The sequence below is a fragment of the Micropterus salmoides genome, unplaced genomic scaffold (genome assembly GCF_014851395.1).
Source record: "Micropterus salmoides isolate LMB-PRFRI ecotype aquatic unplaced genomic scaffold, ASM1485139v1 Ms_hic_scaffold_2, whole genome shotgun sequence".
Classification (NCBI taxonomy): Eukaryota; Metazoa; Chordata; class Actinopteri; order Centrarchiformes; family Centrarchidae; genus Micropterus; species Micropterus salmoides.
The window spans coordinates 20,844,763-20,864,092 of NW_024041150.1; the positions used below are offsets into that span (position 1 = coordinate 20,844,763).

Consider the following 19,330-nt stretch of genomic DNA (forward strand, 5'->3'; position numbering starts at 1 on the left):
TTAGCGCTGCCCCTGTTCAAAGCAAGAGTCAAAACTGCTGTAAACGATCAACAGAGCAAGGAATGAGCCCTGTCTCAGTTATTCAAAAAGCCTAATGTTCATAAAAATAGTTCCACATGTGGTGAATCTCTTTTGTTTCCAGGGTAATTATTTTCCTCTAAGGTAGAATTTCACTTTTCCCCAAGTTGTGCCTCATAATTGGAACGTCTATTACATGGAAAAGCCCCATGGTACAACACATTGCCCTTGTAGTTATATCTTTAAATAGCTCATTACTGGTGTTGGTGATCTTCCACAGACTTTTTGGGGTCATGTAAGACTAATTGTAGCCAATGGTACAACAGTAGAAGGCTACATAATGATGGCCATCTGTCATTTCTAATTATTTCTTCATCTATCTATTTTTATCTCCCTATGGTAAATCACCATTAATGTGTCATTCTAGCCTGAATGTGCCTCTTTCTAACCTTTTTAATTGACTTATCACTCATCGTTCGAGACTTTTTAAAATCATCTTGTTTATCTCACTTATGATTTAATCAATCCTTCGGTCTTTTATTGTCTTCTATGCAATGTCTTACTCCTCAATCATTTGTTATATCATCCTCTGCTCCTTGTTGGTCCTCCCCCTTTTGTTCTCTTTCTATGCTGCCACGAGCCCATCATCATTTCACTTTCTTTCCTCATCAGTTCTACTTCTTTTCCCGCTTATTCCATTCATCTGTCTCTTTTTTCCTTGTCAGATCGTCTTGAAGGAGTCAGTCACTGCTTCTCACTTCTCCTCTACTTACTGCAATCCTTTCATCTGACCTCTCGTAGCCCTCAGTGCCCATCACTGTTGTCACTCCTCCCTCTCCTTCTCCTCTTTCCATCTCCCTGCATCCCTTTACCTCCCTCTTGTACTTCCCCTCTCCTCCCTGTCTCCATTTCTTTCTCATCGCCCTCTTATCCTCCCATATATCCACTCAGTCAGTCTGATCTCCTGTGTCAGTGTGCCAAATCTGTGTGCGCGCTCAGACTGAGCTTATGTAAAAAGCCTCAAACGAAGGGAGGTTAGAACTGTTCGCTGCTGCTGCCACCACAAAACACTCTTCATCCCTGCATCCTCGCGCTCTTACCATGATACACACACACAACACGCCAGGTGAGATTACATAAAGGCAAGGTGATGAAAGCCAAGCTGAGACGCACCTAGTGAGTAATCGGATACAGGACAGCTGGCCGACGCACACACACAAAGGATGAGAGAGTAAGCAGCATTCTCAGTATGGTAGGGGTATGTAGAGCAAGAAATTGGGACTTAGAGGTGTAGAAGGATTAGAATAGAAGGAAAAGAAAACACACAATCATCTGTTCCATGTGGGGGATTGGAGTGTGTGTGTGTGAACTCTTGACATTTGCCTCTCATGTTTTTGTTGTTCTGAATGCACATCTGTTCATTATTTATAGACCTGAGTGTGTGTGTATGTGTGTGTGAGAGTGAGAGAGAACAGAGAACACAAAGTTCCCAGTCCAGTGAGTGCTGGTGCTCACCGCATTGATGTGCTCAATGATTCAGCACAAGAAAGCTAATCATGCAAACGTGGATCCACCTTTACTGAGCCAATATATGCTGTGTGTGTGTCTTCGCGTATGTGTGTTTGAAACTGCATGGACTTTACCTTTTCCGTCTGTGCGGCTCTATAATCCGAATCAGCTCCACATGTTATCCAGGTTAGTGTGTGTGTGTGTGTGTGTGTGTGTATTTGTGTGATTGTTTAGCACAGATCTCGCCCCAGGTGTTTCTCCTTGTGTTGGGCCAGCAGGGGGGTGGGGTGTTTGTGCTGAAACCTGTCCTACTCCCCTTCACACACACATCAAAAGGAGGCGATGTAGGTCAGTGTCAGAAAACCAGAGAGTTGCAGAAATTCCAATCCCACAATATCCTCTTAGGCTTCTATCGATGAAGAAAACCTGGAAAATCCTGAATTACTCGCTCAATCCCAGCGTAGTATTCCTCAGTTTGAGAAAAAAATCCACGAATCCGCTTTGCTTGAAATTCTATTGATGGCGTTTTGATATGATTTTCTCATGGCTGTGTTCAACCTCTCTCTGTATCTGGAGCCGTTCAATTGACAGAGAATAATGATCCTGGAGTTGGCGAGGATCTTCACTTCTCCTCCCTCCTGCTTCCCCTCCTTCTCTCACTTCCTCGATCCTTTTTCCCCCTCCCCCCTCACTCATACAGCCTCGTCGCCTCGCTTCTTATTTTTTCATCTGCCTCTCTGGCATTGTCTCCTATTGCTTCAGTCTTTCACGCATTCAGTTGTTTACTTGTCGTCTGTCTGTCATCCCTCACCTCCTGGAGTGGTTTCCAGGGTGTGTCACAGGGCCCCTCTACACTATACACAGCGTGATCCGTGTTTGATCTCCCACATTGAGTTAGTTGCTCATTGATGACCTTGGAGGGAGGTGCACAAAAGGAGGTTTGGGAGGAAGATGGAGGGATGGCTAGAAACCTGCAAAAGAGGAGAAACATACAGTGTGAAAAGAATGAACTGTGTGAATGTGTTCCATTAATGCCTTCTTTACTGTGTGCATGTGTAGTCGCATAAACATTGGACTGAGTCCATTATCACTTTTTTGTGTCATCCTCCTTTTTTCCTTCACCTCTTCCCCCCAGATATCTACATCCATCCCTCTTTTCAGGACTCCTGCTGTCGATCAATCACTCCTCCCTTAAGGCCTCTTTAAATCCCCCTCCCCACCTTGCCACTCCTCCTTTTTTTTTTTTCTCTCTCTCTCTCTCCACCACCCACCCCACCTGTCTGTCAAAGAGAATCAATAGTTCGGAGACCCTCTTTACGCCTCTCAGCAAGCTGCATTGGTTTGTTCTTGCTCACACACAGAAACACACTGGGAAGCACACAAGCATGTACACACAGTCATGCAGCACACATTCACAAATACTTGCACACACAGCACCACCACTGTCGCCACCACCTCGCACACATCCACTAAGTAGTCATGCAGAGATACTCTTGTACTCTTCACACACAGCCTCTAAATCTCTCTCTCACTCTCTCTTCCAGACACACACACGCGCGCACAGTCTAATGAAACAACTGGGCTATTGATCAGCACCATGAATGTCAGACAGTTCGAAGGTCCGCCCCCACCCCCCACCCCATTCACACAAACACACACATACTTTCAGGCTGGCCCGTCAGTCAAACTCCAAAAGCCGACACCTATAAGAAGACAACCTCGTTATCTTGCTCTAAAGCTGTGCACTCACTCTGTGTATTGTGCGTGTCTTTGTGTGACTGTTCCCACAGTGTGTGTATGTACATTAGTGCAGCAGCTTCATATATGCAGCCTCACTGCCGGCTTTTTTTTTTCTCTTCCTGAATTCAATTCAAAATCCTTGATTCATTTTTTTTTTTTTTCCCCTCTTTTCCTCCGGTGTTCACTTTGCTACTTCAAAAGCATGATAAAGCTACTTAGTGTCCTTTTTATCCATTTTTTTAAGTCTTCTGGTCCTTTCATCCTTATCTATCTATCGGCCCTCACAAAAAAGGTGGAATTACTAACCTTGTTTTCCGGATCATTCCACCGCGACTCCTGTAACTGTCACATCTCTCTTTCTCCGCGGCGCTCTCTCTGTCTCAGCTCCGTGGAAAAACACCCATCTCTCTCTCCTCTCTGTCTCTACCTCTCGCCGTCTATCTCCCTTCTCTCTCTCTCTCTCTCTCCTCCCGCTGGCCGTCCTCTCGCTTGGTCTCGACAGCTGCAGCTCTCTGTCTGCCTCCTCTGTCACTCTTCCATCAGGCTGTAGGCTGATTGAATTTTAAGTCATGTTAATCCCACAGAACAGGTACTGAATGAAGGAGGGCACACTGCAAAAAAAAGAATGGGGAGAGAGAGGATGCAGGGAGTAAGCAGGGTTGTATTTTTAGAAATCTTCTCTCTCCTTCAGGGAGGTTTTCCAGTTTTTTTTTTTTTTTCCTTACTTGTCCTGCCTCCACTCAGTCACTTCTCCTCTTCATTTATCCATTTATCGTGATCTTAATCCTCTTGCTTTTTTCTTGATGTTTTTGGCTTACTTTGTCCTTATTTGGTGGAGTCTGTGATTCCCGATGAGGAGCAGAAGAGAGAACTGTGATCTCCGGCAGCATCAAGCATCGCACTGAGAGAGAAAGGGAGAGAGTGTGCACATGAGAGAGGTAGAGAGGGAGGGAGAGGCATGAGTAGCAAGAGATGGGTGGGGATATACATTTATGACAATTGGTGTTACAGTTACTTGTCAGATGAAGATTTTCTGTACAAAACATAAAATCAACAAATAATAACACATGGTTATGAATTTACTATCCAACAGTACGTAAAGCAGTTAAAGTCGCTCCACCTTTGACCAGCTGCAAAATTAAAATGCTTATAACTATGTTCATAGTTAAACATACTTCAGAGTACGTTTAACTACGAAGCTGGTAATATTCCCAACGCTTTGATTAACAAATCTAATAAAGACCAAAACCAGCTACCACCACCTTCTACTAACAAGTACTGCCCATGTAGCCAAATCCTGATGTACATACGTGGGGACAAATTAAAGAACAACCCCGAATAAGAGTGGAGAAAGGTATCAAATGCTGAATCTTGCGTGCACCAGGGTTTGAGTTTGAAAATGATGTGAATAAAATGCTTCTGCATTTACAATTAGCAGATATCTACCCCGTTACACACCCAAAGTTTTTGGACCATTGTATAAGACAGTGCTCTCCACCACCACTGAAAAATGTGATATAAACATTTATCTTCAAATCTATTTGGTGTCAAAGTTCAAAGCTACGTGTCCTTTTGCTCTGTCTGGCTGTGTTTGTTTTTCTGCTATACTCAGGTCTCTTTTAGAAAAAGAGATCTTGATCTCAATGAGATTAGCTGATTTAAACAAAGATTGTAAGCACACCAAATGTGTTAATGTGCATCTGAAAGGTAGTCCTCAACAAATACGGTATTTACTCCTGTTTGAATAACATCTGCTAAAAACCGTGCCCAGTTGTTTTAAGAAATGACTGAACCCTTTTTAAAATATAAAACTCTAAATTTTGTAGCAGTTTTTTAAAGATTTACATCTTCAGTATGACCAAATCGGCCTGGGATAAAGTTCCAAAAACAAGGTAGGGAAGTCACTGAGAAACAGACAAAAGCTTGGTTGGTTGGTCTTTCAGTGGAATTTGTTCATAATGAGAAGAATATAGAATAAAGGGTTTGCTAATAAGTAAAGGCATCCCTAGGCATCAAAAAACTGACAAATGTAGTCCACATTTTTGTGATACTGTAATACTTTATTTTTAGTCTTAGTATTTTTACACTGTGGTATTACTACTTTTGCAGGATAGGAGCACTTCTTCTCAAACTGATGTAGGTTTAGGGGTGGAGAAGGGAGGAAGGAGACATGGTGCGAAAAGAGGAGATAAAAGTCTGCTGGTATGACAAGGGGAAGCAAAGCTCTTTGTGCCTCGAGCATCTCTGGGTCAGACCGGGATGAGAGGGGGTGCAAAGGAGGCTGATTAAGAGAGAGGGGAGCGCATGAGTCCGTGGATCTCTGGGGGCGTAAGGGAGATAAATGAGGAAGAGCGGGTTAGTGGGGGATAGAAGGGAGGAGTGGATAGGAGTGATACCACGGTGATGGGAACAAGTGTAGCTGATATGACTTCAAACGGTGGTCGAGCACTTGATTTCCCCGCCGCGCCGATAGCTGCTGGAAATTCCCCTTAAATAGAGACTGTCTTTGGGGGTGTGTGTCTCCCCGTCCCACTACTGAGGCAGAACCTTAAATGTCGGTGATGTTGGAATTAAGTCTTTTTCAGCATTCACATATGTGCAGGTCCATTTTGTCAACACAGTCAAACTTGGGAGATGAGAAATCAGAAAGATGGGAATGAAAGATCATTAAAAAAGAGGGCTGCGACAGAGATTAGGTGGTTTTATGGATGAACTAGTTTTTCATGTATCCCAATTTCCACCCAGGAGTCAATTTTTGTTCTTTGTTCACTGCTCCATCCTCTTAAAATATTTCTCAATCTGTGACTCTCCTCGCTGTTTATCTCTACACTACAAGCATATACCTCTCAACACACTTTCATGCATCTCCATTTATCTTTATTGAATTTATTTCTAACCCTTGCTTTCTCCCTTTTTTTTCTGTCACTCCATTTTTTTCCTGCTGTTGGCCAGTGTATTTTTAACCTAGTAAGCCAGACCTCCCTCAAAGCAAGGTCCAGCAAGGAGAAGTTTGATATATCATTTCGCCCCCAATCGTATCCAGTTTGCAGCATGCGACTTTATGGCTCGTTGATTCACAATTAATCAAACCTCCAGTGGTTTGGCACCCAGTCCTCTTGTCAGGGAGAGTGACCTTGCTGAATGAAATAAACTAACATGACCTACTGCTGGGTGATGGATGAAGTGAGTTCACCAGTCTGGAGAAAATCTCATTACTGACTGGCTTGTTAGTTTACATTTAAGGAACCAATCCACTATTTTAATTCAGGGCACTCACAATCAGATTATATGCGGATTACATTCACATCATACATCAGTGAAATTACAAGCAAGGATAAATCTGAGTTGCAAAGGTCAAATATTTTGTGTCCTTAAAACATTTCCTGTGACCTCAGATCAATCATGTTGAAGTGAAGCGCACAGGGGAACGTTTTTTGTTTGTTTCTCCCCAGGACTGAGAACCAAGCAGAGAGATTGGCAGGATCTTTTTTAGTTCATTCTGAGAAATGCTGCACTTAATCAGAAAGAGGGCAAACCTGTTCTAGTTCGGTCAGGCCAAATTGGCCCTCCAAGTGAAAACATTTGCAGGGCAGTCGGCCTACTGACCCTGGGCTGCTTTTTTTTTTGCAAATTGGTTCACTGGTCAACTCACTGGTGTCAACAAACTGGAAACATCTGTGGCTCACTCCGGTGCATGCTAAAATTTGAAATGAAACAATGACCAGGAGTTTTAAGTGCTGATTTTCCAAGGGAGAAATGTGCAGAAAAGTGCAGAAAAGATGCGACTGCTATGGAGAGCAGTTTTCTCGTGATTGGGTCCTTGTACTAGATGACTTCTGAGAAATTGAAATCTTTGCATTGACTTCAGAAACCTCCTCCTCAAAATTTTTATCTGTTATTTGACTGGTTTGTCATCAAGTGAGGGCAACACTTTTTTGTGTATAAATGAGTCACTGAGTGTGTGAGGCACTGTCTAAATATAGGCAACACTGAAACACACAAGACAAATGCACTCAGTGAGTGCCTGTGCACAAAAACATGTCACACATAATCACCAGTGTGTCAAATGCTTAATTTCTCACACGGACACACAAACTTCACACATGGACACTTATGGGCATACATTTCACACAATGTATTTTCAGCCAACACACACCGAGCATGATTGACCATACACACTCTGAGGTTGGCATGGTTGCACACACAAGCACATAATGTAACACCAATCAGGATATGGCCAAGTCAGTCTGCAGTTAGACACACACCTCTTCCGAGGCTAAATGAAACATGAGCGAGCACACGCGCGCGCACACACACATTCAGCTGTGATGTCAGGGGTAAATGGTGTGCAGGTTTAGATCGAAGGGCAGGTCCCCCTCTATTTGTCTCAATCTAGGGATAATGAGAGACAAGGACGCACGCACGCACGCGCGCGCGCGCTACAGCCACACAACTCCGCCTTCTAATTTTGCTCTTGGAGGTTTGCATGGCATTGTGCTTGTATTTCCCCTGCATTAGTAATGGTGCCTCCAAATGATTTCCCAGTTACTGCTGGCAGACTGCTTTCCCAGCCATGGGCAACAGTCAATGAACTATGAGACAAACATGGCGGGCCTCATTTTTCCACATTGCTTTAAGTGTTAAACCTCGACAAATGCGCTCAGAGGTAAAGACACAGGGCAGAAAGGACTGCAGGGATATGTTTGTTAGAGGGGGTAAAAAATCCAACATACAAGCCAAATGTTTCCAAGAGTGAGTTGCTTTAATGTATTATATACTCCGGGTATTTGCAGTGGAATTAAGAAATAATGGATAGAAGAGGCAACTAATAAAGCTTTCTTTGCGTGTGCATGGGGTTACATAAATGGGTCTGTGCAGAAATGCACTGAACTGTTAGAAAAAGGCTGTGAAATGTTGGAATATAATTCTGGGAGGTGCAAATGAAAAGACTGCAAATTAGATTGTATTTGTTTGTTTCCATGTGTATTATCAGATTACAGCTAATAATCAGAATGAAGTCTGATGAAAGAGCAGACTCAAGTGTTTCACTAGCTGACATCTTTGGCGCGTGCTATCAAGCAGTTGGAATGCCATGTGTTGCAAAATGCTGTTAAACTCCAATAGAGTCATAAATGGATTAAGATGTTTACATGACTGAAGTGCCCTTAAATAATGCAACTAAAATTGCACATAGCTTAAGCTTATTCTGACTAAGGGAATAATTGCAATAAGAGAATCAAAATATGTTGTTTACATTGGCTCCACCTCAGTCACATTACCACTTTAATCTCATTATGATTGGATTATTGGGTATGCAAGTAAACCTAGCTAATAGATCTTTCTCACAGTAGGACATTTTGACTTGTTAAATGCAGGTGTAACTAATAACATTACTAAATTGCGGCATTCAGTTTAGGTGAGCCAGAGCCATGGTGTTGCTCATGCCGACTCATTGGCATTGCTTACTGGTATAAGTGCAATGTAACCATGTTTCATCTGTGCTTTACCTTCTGTTGAGGCATATAAAAGTCTGTAACTTTGCGTGTTTGTGCGGCCATTTCAGCACCACAGTCATGGCACATGAGCTGTGCACACTGCCTCATGATAAGACCCCCCCACACACACAGAGTAGCAGGAGGAGGAGGAGCAGGAGCCCTGATCAAACAGCATTAAAAAACCAAATGTAAAAACCTATAAATACTGACTAGAAAATCACAGGAAAACATGAGGCTATAAAAATATTGAAATAAATAATGCATGATGTTCTGTGCTGAGAAAATCTAGACAGTTATAGTACATTTTGTAAATAAGAGGCGGCTATTAGTCATTTGGTGTTATGGGCTGCCCTAGTCCCTAAAAATAGAGAATATGGATGTTTTAGGATTAAAGGCGTCATGTTGAGCCATACATGGCAGGGGAAGATTAAATATGGTCTTGTCGGTTGAGTCAACGTTTCTATTTTGGCTAGCTTTTAAAATAAGAGTCGAGCTATCTTAGCCCAACATTTATTAATGCAGATACATGGATCGCCTTTTCACTATTCATCGATGCAGATGAGACGAGATGCATTACTTTGACAGAACAGTATTTTGAGACTTAGAGACCATTATAATGATGGTAAATGGAAACTGGTTGAAACATCCTACAGAATGCGATAAGGGAGAGATCGCTGCTTTACTTTGATCTCTAATAAGCAACATGTGAGTTACTGAATTTTGTTTTTCATGCTCTTATAGTCTATCACCTAAAGTAACTATGAAATATTGGAAGATGTGTGTGAAGATTAACTAAGCAAGGATATGAGCAAAATCCGATAACTTTGAAAACAACTTTTTATAAAATGGGAAGACATATTTTTTATTCAATAAAACAATTTTCCAAATTTTTACAAAGTACACTGTTTGCCTTAACATGAAAGATTTTCAACCAGTTTGTCTTGAAAACACAGCTTGAACCCTGTTGTAACTGCAAATATACCAGAAAATTTTCTAGCTGATTTATTGTTGAACATTTTAAACTTAATTTAACTTGTCTTATTTTTTGTTTTAGACCACTGGTCTTTTTACTCAATTGATTTCTCTTTTTATTTCACTGCTCCTCCAGCCATTGGACTGTGACCAAAAGGCTACACTGCATGTTTTAACAAAGAGCATAGCTTCTGATCTCTTGACTCAGGATCCAAAAGCACTGTTGGAGGATAGCAGGTATACCTAATGTGATGTCAAAGGTATTGAATGGTATTACTAAGTCGATTATGTGCCTGAATTAATAAGCAAGGTTTTATTCTGACATCAATCAGTGTAATAGTGTTGCGTATCCTGTAACGGTAGCTGATCGTCTTTTTAAAGAGGTGGTATTATGCTCATTTTCAGGTTCAACATCTTAATTAAGGGTTGTACCAGAACAGGTTTACATGGTTTGCTGCAGCTCCTCTTTTCACCCTATGTGTTGTACGCTCTGCTCTTGAGCTACAGAGTGACGCATCTTGTACAAAATCTTTTGTTGAGAGTTGCACATGCGCCGTTCCCAGGTAAGGACTACTAGCCAATCAGAAGCAGAGAAGGGCGGGTCGTAAGAAACAAGGTAGTCAGAGCCCTTTAAAGAGAGAGTCGCGTCAGCGGGGGTCCAAAATGCTACATCGTCACGTGGTTCATGGAGACCGTAGATAGTTCCCGGAAGTCCTGGGCGGGCAATTCAAAATGATTGATGGATGATTGAAGTTTTAGTTAGTGAATGTTTTTATTTTTTCAAACAGTTCTCACATACAGGAACTCTGATGATGTGTACTGTATGTGTGTATGTGAATTTGTACAAAGTAATTATGTAATTAGAGTAAACATATCCAGTAGGAATTGAGTGTTCACCAATATGCTGCATTCAGCCACTATGAGATATTAATGTGGGTAAATAAACCTGAATTGTTGAGTGGAAAATAAGCTCATAAGCTAAGACAGGATGCAGACACTGAGAGAAGGGAAAGAAAATGAGAAAACATTTTGAGTATGATTCAATCATGTGGTGTTTTCTATCTCACCATGGTCCACTCAGTACTTTTTAGCATCACTGCTCCTCCACCAATATAATTAATGAAGGTTGTTTTTATAATATGCTAGTATACTACTTTTAGTGTTAGGGATAAACCCCCCCAAATAAATGTTTCGAAATCTTTTATTCATACATGCACCACTAATATATTTAAATAAATTTAAATACCACCCCCCAAAAATACGTATTTTAAAATAAATTAAAAAGCTGCCCCTGTTTATATTGTGTGCTGCTAACTTTATCCTTTGCCAGTATGTTAATTTGTTAACCGTTAAGGTCCCTAAATCTTCTAATTTAGTGGGGGAAGTCCACTAACATATTTTTAATGCACATGTTAAATTGATTCAGTTGCGCTAATAATATATAATTTTGTTTTTTTACGCGTCTTACCTTTCAAACGTGCATCCCAGATAGCATTTTCTATTGCAGCTCTGCTGCACTGCTAGCATTTGATGCTAACTTCATGGAACTATTCAGACGCTCCATGATCCGCCATTGCTGTGAAAAACCGGTCCATTAGAGTGAACGGAGATGACGCGACTCTCTCCTAAAAGGGCTCTGAAGGTAGTGTGATACAAATCAAAGCCGCTTCAGACTACTACCGTAACCTACCAGATGGTAAGTCCACAACCACACAACATCATTGTTCCACATCTTACCATAAACCACTACAAAAATCACCATATTTCAACTCAATTTTACATAAAAATTTGAACAAACAATTTAAACATTTAAACAATTTGAACGTTTGCTCAGTAGCTTTCACATCAGGTGTAACATTAGCATTATCGTTATAACTTTAACAACCTTACAGGTTGTGATTGTGAATTTCCAGGTCCAGACAGAGTCAGAGTTGCATCGTCTTTTAGGAGTAAACGTTGAACTGTTGCAGGTGTTCTGATGATCTATGCTGCCTTGCCGAAAAACGCTACCATAGCGCAAATCGACAGACTCGACTCTACTTGGCCCTGCTCCGTTTTCCATTGCAGGTAGTACCCAGAGATAGTACGTAGCTGGTCGTCATAGCGACACCACACACAACTGCCGCGACGTAATGTTGAATGCGACACACACACCAGCGATCCACACAGCTTTCTCTTTTTTAAGTTAACGTTTCAACATTTCTCAGAATGACAGATGAGCGGTATGAACACCTTCCAGCTGTGTTTTCCTCTGCCGTTGTTGCTGCAGCGGTCTGTGTGAGCAGAGGGCTCTGTGAGCGGGCAGCTGGCCGGATTCACACGCTCCTCCCGCGGGTTGGCATAGGCTTCCCCCGCAGCCACTTGCGAAGCTCCTCAACTCCGAAAATATTCAAGCACATTTTTGTTCCGCCATCACTTCTCTAAAACTGTCAATATTCGAAATCTACACCGCTGATTTCTCACCTCAAAACTTCTCAGAAGTGGATTTAGTGATGAAATTCCATATGAAAACTGTAAAATATAAAACCTTCTGTTGCTGGCCTCTGTCTGGTGCAGCAATGATGATGCAGTGAGTAGTGCCGAGTCTCTCTGACCAATCAGCAGCAGTCTGTCATGTTTTCACGTTACATTTTAGTTTCCCTCAGCTCACTTGGAACCTCGATGGAGGGGAGGTGATACGAAAAAAAAGTACGTGGAAGCAGGTACAGGTACAACATTTCTACATTGGAAAACCAAACAAAGGCGAGTCAAGCCAAAGGGCCTCCGCTCAGACTAGCTTGGTTTGAAGGTGTGCCTGAACCCGTAGCCGCTTGGCAAGCTTTATGACGCGTTTTCATTGTGACGTCTCAAGTAAAGGAAGTGAAGGGCTGGACTACAAAGGAGCTGTTTTCAAGCGGTTCAGAGCAGAGCTTTCTGTGGGAGATGGGAACTCCCTTTGGGCTTTTTTACTTTGCAAACCTGTTACATGCACAAAATATATATAACTCAAAGGAGAGGGAAAAAGCCAAATAGCATAATACCACCTCTTTAAGTGACTATTGTTACACATTTTGATATAATCAAGTGATCTTGACAGTTGAATAAAAAACATTTTGTTGCTTGTAATAAGTAATGTGATACATTTAGGTGTTATCCACACACTGAGGTCTCACAGCAAGACAATGAATATCATGTTTCATTCCTGAGTTAAAAACATTTCCAAGACTTTAATCTGTTGCAGCATGCTGTGAGTTTGTTCACTGTAAATACACAGACTCTTTTTGGTGAGTTAGCATTTGTATCGCATCACTGAATCCTGCTGCTGAGCTGGGAACAGTCTACACATCGACCCTAAAACAAAATATCATATCTCACTTTTGACAGGTCAACGGGTATCCATTGACATGAGTAACATTCGACCAAAAAAAAACTGCCACTAGAACTTGCTATCATCAAAACCCACTGCTGACAATCTGAAATGGTGATTCAGCATGTATAACCACATTAAATTCATCACACTGTCAGTAGTTTTGAAAAGTGCTTCCCTCCCTATTAAGAGAATTTATATAGCAGACCATTTGTTTTTTTTCTATGTAGAATATCTGTTTATACTATAATTTTAGACCAAATAGGCTCCAGCTCTTCTGATGTGTGTCCATGGGATAGTGGTAGTAATAGGGTTTATTGAGCTGGGATCCTGGAGTGAAACTATGAATTCCTAATGCTTTCCCCAGACTCTAAAAGGTTGAAGGATTCCCTGCTGCTTAATGCTATCTCAGAACTGTCTGGAGGAACGCTGGTTCGGTGGTTTTTATTTTTGGGAGGGTTATTGATTTTCAAAAAAAACACCCCAGCTCAGCCATGGAGGATGTGTTGCTGCATTTTAGAAATATGGTGTGTATGGGTGTGTAGTTAATTAAAAAGAAATGAGATGCCAAATATCAGGTGTTTGATACCGTGTCTTAACACAACACAGGATCACTCATGGTCTTAATACTGACTGTCATACCAAAAGCATGAACGCTAAGAGTGAGCTGATCATTCACAAGTTCAAGTATAATTAACACTGACAAGACCAAACACCTGCTAACAGAGTCTGAGATGACACACTCCATGGGTTTGGAGTGCATCACGAGTCATTTAATGCGTCACAGGCCTACTGGTGAAGGATTCCCAAAATACCACTAAGTAGCTATCTGTTTTAATAAGCTTGCGTCTCGGGGTCCCTGAAAGAGTTAGAGGGGGCTTTCTTTTTTAGCTAGTTCAGCACCCCGTTTGTTGATAGCAGATTAGTCTGAGTCACACTGTTTAGGGAAAACACGTCTCATACAGTATTAGTCATGTGTCCTGGTGAATGAATCTCCCCTGGTGGTAAAGAGACTGTAATCGTGCGTGTTTGTTTTAAGAATATTTAAAAATCAGTTGTTGTTCAGTGGGTTTATTTTTTTCCAGTGTCAAGAAATATACCTGTTGTTGTATCCACTTAGCCTTACTGTGCCCCATCATCTCATCTTTTGCTTCCAGCTTGTAATTTTCTACATTTCCCAGAATTACTTTTAGCAGTCCCCGGAGAACAGTGTGAACTTTAGCAAACCCTTTAAATCGGCTGGGACTGACATGCAAGTTGTTAGATCTATAGATGTATTTCAGAGCACTTGACAAAAACTGTCATTCCCTTTTACACAATATTTTGTAGAAGCAAAGCATTTGCTTTTTAGACTGCTGTTAGTGCAGAAACAATAAATGGCTTCTCTGTAAGGTAGGGCAAATTAGTGAGTTTAGAGAAAAGGCCTTTGCTCTTTAGGAGCAACTGACTCCAAAAAGGACTTACTCATGCTTTAGATCTTAAAATGTTGTTCTCCTATTGATCACGGCAAGTTGATATCTCGACAGCAGTGCAATAGCTGTTGCATTTGCCCAGTGACATCCTCTATTTATGATGTCTGGCATTTCAGAACCATGGATAGCGCCCAAGTCAACTCAAGAGAGGCAACTGAAACCCCCGTTACAGAGTACACAAGGTCGATTCATTGATTATTTTACAACACAGGGCTGTATAACAAGATGAAGTTGTAGGTCTCTTTATGCTATGCATACAAAGCAAATGTTATACACAAAAATGATAGACACTAGATGGGTGAAGTAATAAGTCATAGAAATAAATGGTGCATTGCTGAGGAGGAATTTAGGAGTCTCTTTCAGCCTGGGGAAAGAAGCTGCTCTGAGGTCTGGTGGCACGACAGCAGATACGTCTGTAGCTCTTAACAGACGGCAGCAGGATGAACAGGCTGTGGCTGGGGTGGGTACTGTCTTTTAGTATCCTTTGTGATAACATCTGTGTCTGCCATATCTCAAAGCGTAAAGGGTTAGTTTGTTTTTTGTTATCAAGCAGCGAGCCCTGGGTCTGAAAAGTGAAGTTCATGCAGAAGTGCCTTCAAACTGCGTTCTGTTCATTTTGTATATAATGGTTCCATTTAGAGTCAAATAGACGATAAAGCAGGCCATGCTTTAGGGCATGGCTACCTTGTGATTGAGAAGTCCATTACCATGGCGACAGGGTTATCAGAATAGAGGCAAATTGTATCCACTGTAATATGTAAATTTAACCAGTGCTTAATTTGGGTTTAAGCAATTCCTCGCTCCGGAACCTCTGAAGTGTGCTCTGTCACTGCACTGCCCTTCCAGCTTAATGGAGTAAGTCTAATGGATTTCCTTATTTACTATATGATTTGGTAACTAATAATGGTTTCTGTTCACTCTTTAAAACAATGTGCAGGTATGCCATATGTTTTAAAAAATGTATTATTTGATCAAAAATTATTAATTGATTTCAGCAGGCAGCACATTTCATGCACTCCGGCACCTAATAATTTACAAATTAAGCACTGCATTTAACTAACCGTGAGCTGCTTTTTGGGTGCTGTCTGTGCCCTTTCAGTCTATTATCAGTTCATGGAAGAACATTCTGATCTCCTAACAAATACCTTGTTCAGCAGCCTGTTGTACTAAATGACGCTCTTAAGGAGACAGTTAAAGTGAATTAATGTTACGGATGCGACTAGCTTGCTAGCTCCACCCTCTCATCGAAATATGGTTACTTGTGGTTCCAAAAAACCAAGATGGTGATTGCAAAAATGCCAAATTCGAGGCTTCAAAACAGTAGTCTGCAAACCAGTGGGTGACGTCAGTGACTACGTCTAATTCTTTTATACAGTCTGGCTTGTATGAGGTGCTTATCCATACTTAGTGCATCACCTACAGTAGAAGGGGTTTTAAGTGCACACTATATTTAGAATATTTACACTGCTTTACCTTGCAGTCAGACGGGAATCTGAAGCCGTATATCCAACTATGCTTTATTCAAAACCACCAGACTCATTTAACAAAAGTATCGTCGTCATTTTACCTCACAGAATGTGGGAATTGCTGCTCTGCCACTTCCTCGATTGTGTGACCGAACTAACGTGTTAAAACACCAAAGTCACACAATAACACAAAAAATGGACTGTCTCATCAAACCTTAGGTACACAGATGCAAGCAGAGACACGCACCAAAACTATCTTCCTAGAAAGAGATGGCCTTTGTCAATTTATTTATTCATATATTGGCAGATTTGGTCTTACGCTATGAGCGTATTCACAGTGGAATGATTTCTTGGCACAGCTCCCCTGATGAACTGCAAGGTGAAAATTGCTCTGCCGTGGAGCAGTGATGGGAGTTATTAATGGAAAGATCACTAATCAGATTTTTTACTTCACTGAGGGGAAAAAGCTGCCTGGCAAAAGATTCCAGGTTGAATTTTTAGGCATAGCCATGAAATAGTCCTGCACAAATCTGTTATCTTTGTAATGGGGCTGGTTGTAAGACGGGGTTGAGGAGTGTGCAAGAGAAGGTATTCTGACTGCTGTTTTTCCTTTGGCAGTAAAGGCCACTGGAATTGGATGAAGAAGGTTGTCATGGTGAATGTCATTGGTTACTTTGAGCCGGAGGAAGAGTAAAAATTAAAGAGAAAATTAGAGGGCAAAGAAACTGAGCAGAGAATTAAGGCATGACCTTGGAGTTAAAGGAGAGGAAATTGAATAGAAACACAAATTGAAATGTGGTGACAGTTGTTTGTCACATGAATGTGATCATCAGTGCCATCGCCTTCACCTGCTCATTCACCACATGCAAATAAGGACCCAAAGACGAAAGAGTGAAAAGAAATGCATTGATACAGCGACTGGCCTGCTGACCTTCTAACTAACAAATCAGTGGACTGTGGCAAAGTCATTCACAGCCAGCTGAGACAAAAACATCTCGGGAACGTGACATTGAATCTGTGTGAACATTTGTTTATTTACCCACATGTGTGCCGCTGTGTTTGTCAATGTGTGTAGCATTTCAAGCCTTAGGTTCCTGAAATTATTCCATTGTAAATATTTGCTTGAGATAGTGTGTGTGTTTGCTTGCTGCTACCTTTGGGTAGACGGAGTTGTATGTGCGCATCGTATGTCCTGTCTGCTTGAGTACGTTTGTAGCTGATATGAGTGTAAGAGGTCCCCTACATGTCGCTGTGTGTGTTCATTCCTCAGGCTGCGTGTGTGTGTTGATCTTGTTTATGTGTCTAGGCCAGTGGTTAAGGCGTGACGGATGGGCATAGGGGAGACAGAGGAGGAGGGCAGAGAAAAGACGAACGACCTGACATCTCCCCTATTCAACTCCTAATCACTGAGGCAGCGAGGAGGCTGTGTGTGACAGTGAGAGGCAGTGTTTTTGTTGGGAAGAGTGAGATCAGGTGTGTGTGTGTCAAGCTGAGCACGGTTTGACATTTTTCAAGATCTTCACTTGTTCAGTGTCTAATACTTTTTATACCGTCTTTTCTATAAAGCTACTCTATATTTGTCATCTAGAAATGAGGCAATATAAAGGTGTGTGTGTGTGAGAGAGAAGGGAAAACAACTTGTCATGTGTTGATCAGAAACAGAAATAACCTGAGTAAATACAAGATGCAGTTTTTAAAAGATAATTTCATTTGATAGGTTTTGACAACTTTTTCCCCTACCTGACCCTATGTGAAAAAGTAATTGCCCCCCCTTGTTAAATCATGAAGTTACCACAATTTTTGGAAAGCGGAGTTCAGTTTCACTAGCCACACCCAGGCCTACTTATTGACAGACCAGGTGAATGAAGAAATCACCTAAATATATGACCCCTCTGACAAAGTGAAGTAGGTTAAAATATCTCAAAAAGCAACACATCGTCCCATGATCTAAAGAAATTCAAGAACAAATGAGATGCAAAGGCGTTGGCATCCATCAATCTAGGAAGGGTTACAAAGCCATTTCTAAGGCTTTGGGACTCCAGCAAACCACGGCGAGAACCATGATCCACAAATGGAGAAAACTTGGAACAGTGTGGAGCCTTCCCAAAATTACTCCAAGAGCGCATCAACAACTTATCCAGAAGGTCCCAAAAGAACCCAGAAAAACATCTAAAGATAAACAGGCCTTACTTGCCTCAGTTAAGGTCAGTGTCCATGATTAAACAAGAGACACTGGGCAAAAATGGCATCCATGGGAGAGTTCCAAGGCGAAAACCACTGCTGACCAAAAAGAGGACACAGGATCTAACATTTGCCAAAAAACATCTTAAGACTTTTAGGTAAATATTTTGTGGACTGACGAGACAACTTTTCGGGAAGGTGTCCTGTTAAATGTGGTTTAAAACCAACACAGCATTTAATAAAAAAGAACATCTTAACAACAGTCAAACGTGGTGGTGATGGTGGTGTAATGGTCTATGGCTGCTTAGCTGCTTCATGACCTGGACGACTTGCTGTAATTGATGGAACCATCAATTGTGCTGTGCACCAGAAAATCCTATAGGAGAATCACCAGCTGTTTCTTGACCTCGAGTTGTAGCACACTTGAGTTAAGCAGCAGGACAATTATCTGAAACACACCAGCAAGTCCACCTTTGAATGGCTCACAAAAACAAACAAAAGTCCAGACTTAAGTCCAACTGAGATGTTGTGGCATGACCTTAAACAGGCCATTCATGCTCGAAAACCCTCTAGTGTGGCTGAATTAAAACAATTTTGCAAAGAAGAGTGGGCCAAAATTCCTCCCCAGTGATGTGAAAGACTCATTGCCAGTTATCGCAAACTCTTGATTGCAGCTGTTGCTGTTAAGGGTGGCACAAACAGTTGATAGGTTCAGGGGGCAATTACTTTTTCACACAGGGCATGTGTATAATGTATGTTTGGATAGCTTTATCCCCTTAATAAATAAAATTGTCTTTGAAAAACTGTATTTTGTATTTACTCGGGTTATAATTGTCTAAAAAAGTTGTTTGATCTGAAACATTTCAGTGTGAGAAAGATGCAAAACACTAAGAAATCAGGAAGAGGGCAAACACTTTTTCACAGCACTGTATCTTTAGATTGAAGCGGCGTCAGTCAAGATCCTTTTTGAAGATGGGAGATTACGCTAAAGGGCCGGATCTCTACATGAGGGTTGGATCCAGGTGAGCTGTAGATCAGAGACAAACTGCCACCGAGCATGTCCTTGGCTTTATAGGTGAGTATCACGATTAGAAACCTAATGTGAGCCAATACAATGAGTCAGTGGAGGGA

At 41.5% G+C, this 19,330-nt stretch overlaps 2 protein-coding genes across 8 annotated transcripts in view; one reads left to right on the forward strand and one right to left on the reverse strand.

The window, feature by feature from the left end:
- The window catches only part of LOC119912254 (leucine-rich repeat and fibronectin type-III domain-containing protein 4), a 39,687-nt gene extending 35,527 nt beyond the window's left edge, over positions 1-4,160 (reverse strand). The window contains exons 1-3 of one of the 2 annotated variants that reach the window (XM_038731355.1): positions 3,993-4,160; positions 3,574-3,878; positions 1,662-2,498 (exon numbers count right to left, since the gene is read on the reverse strand). The gene's annotated coding sequence lies outside the window, so the exon portion shown is untranslated. Of the gene's footprint in view, positions 1-1,661; positions 2,499-3,573 lie in introns of both variants that reach the window. The other variant, XM_038731354.1, reaches the window with a different exon arrangement.
- Positions 1-19,330, forward strand: part of pcxb (pyruvate carboxylase b) — a 309,482-nt gene that overhangs the window by 220,432 nt on the left and 69,720 nt on the right. The gene's annotated exons all lie outside the window — the stretch shown is intronic.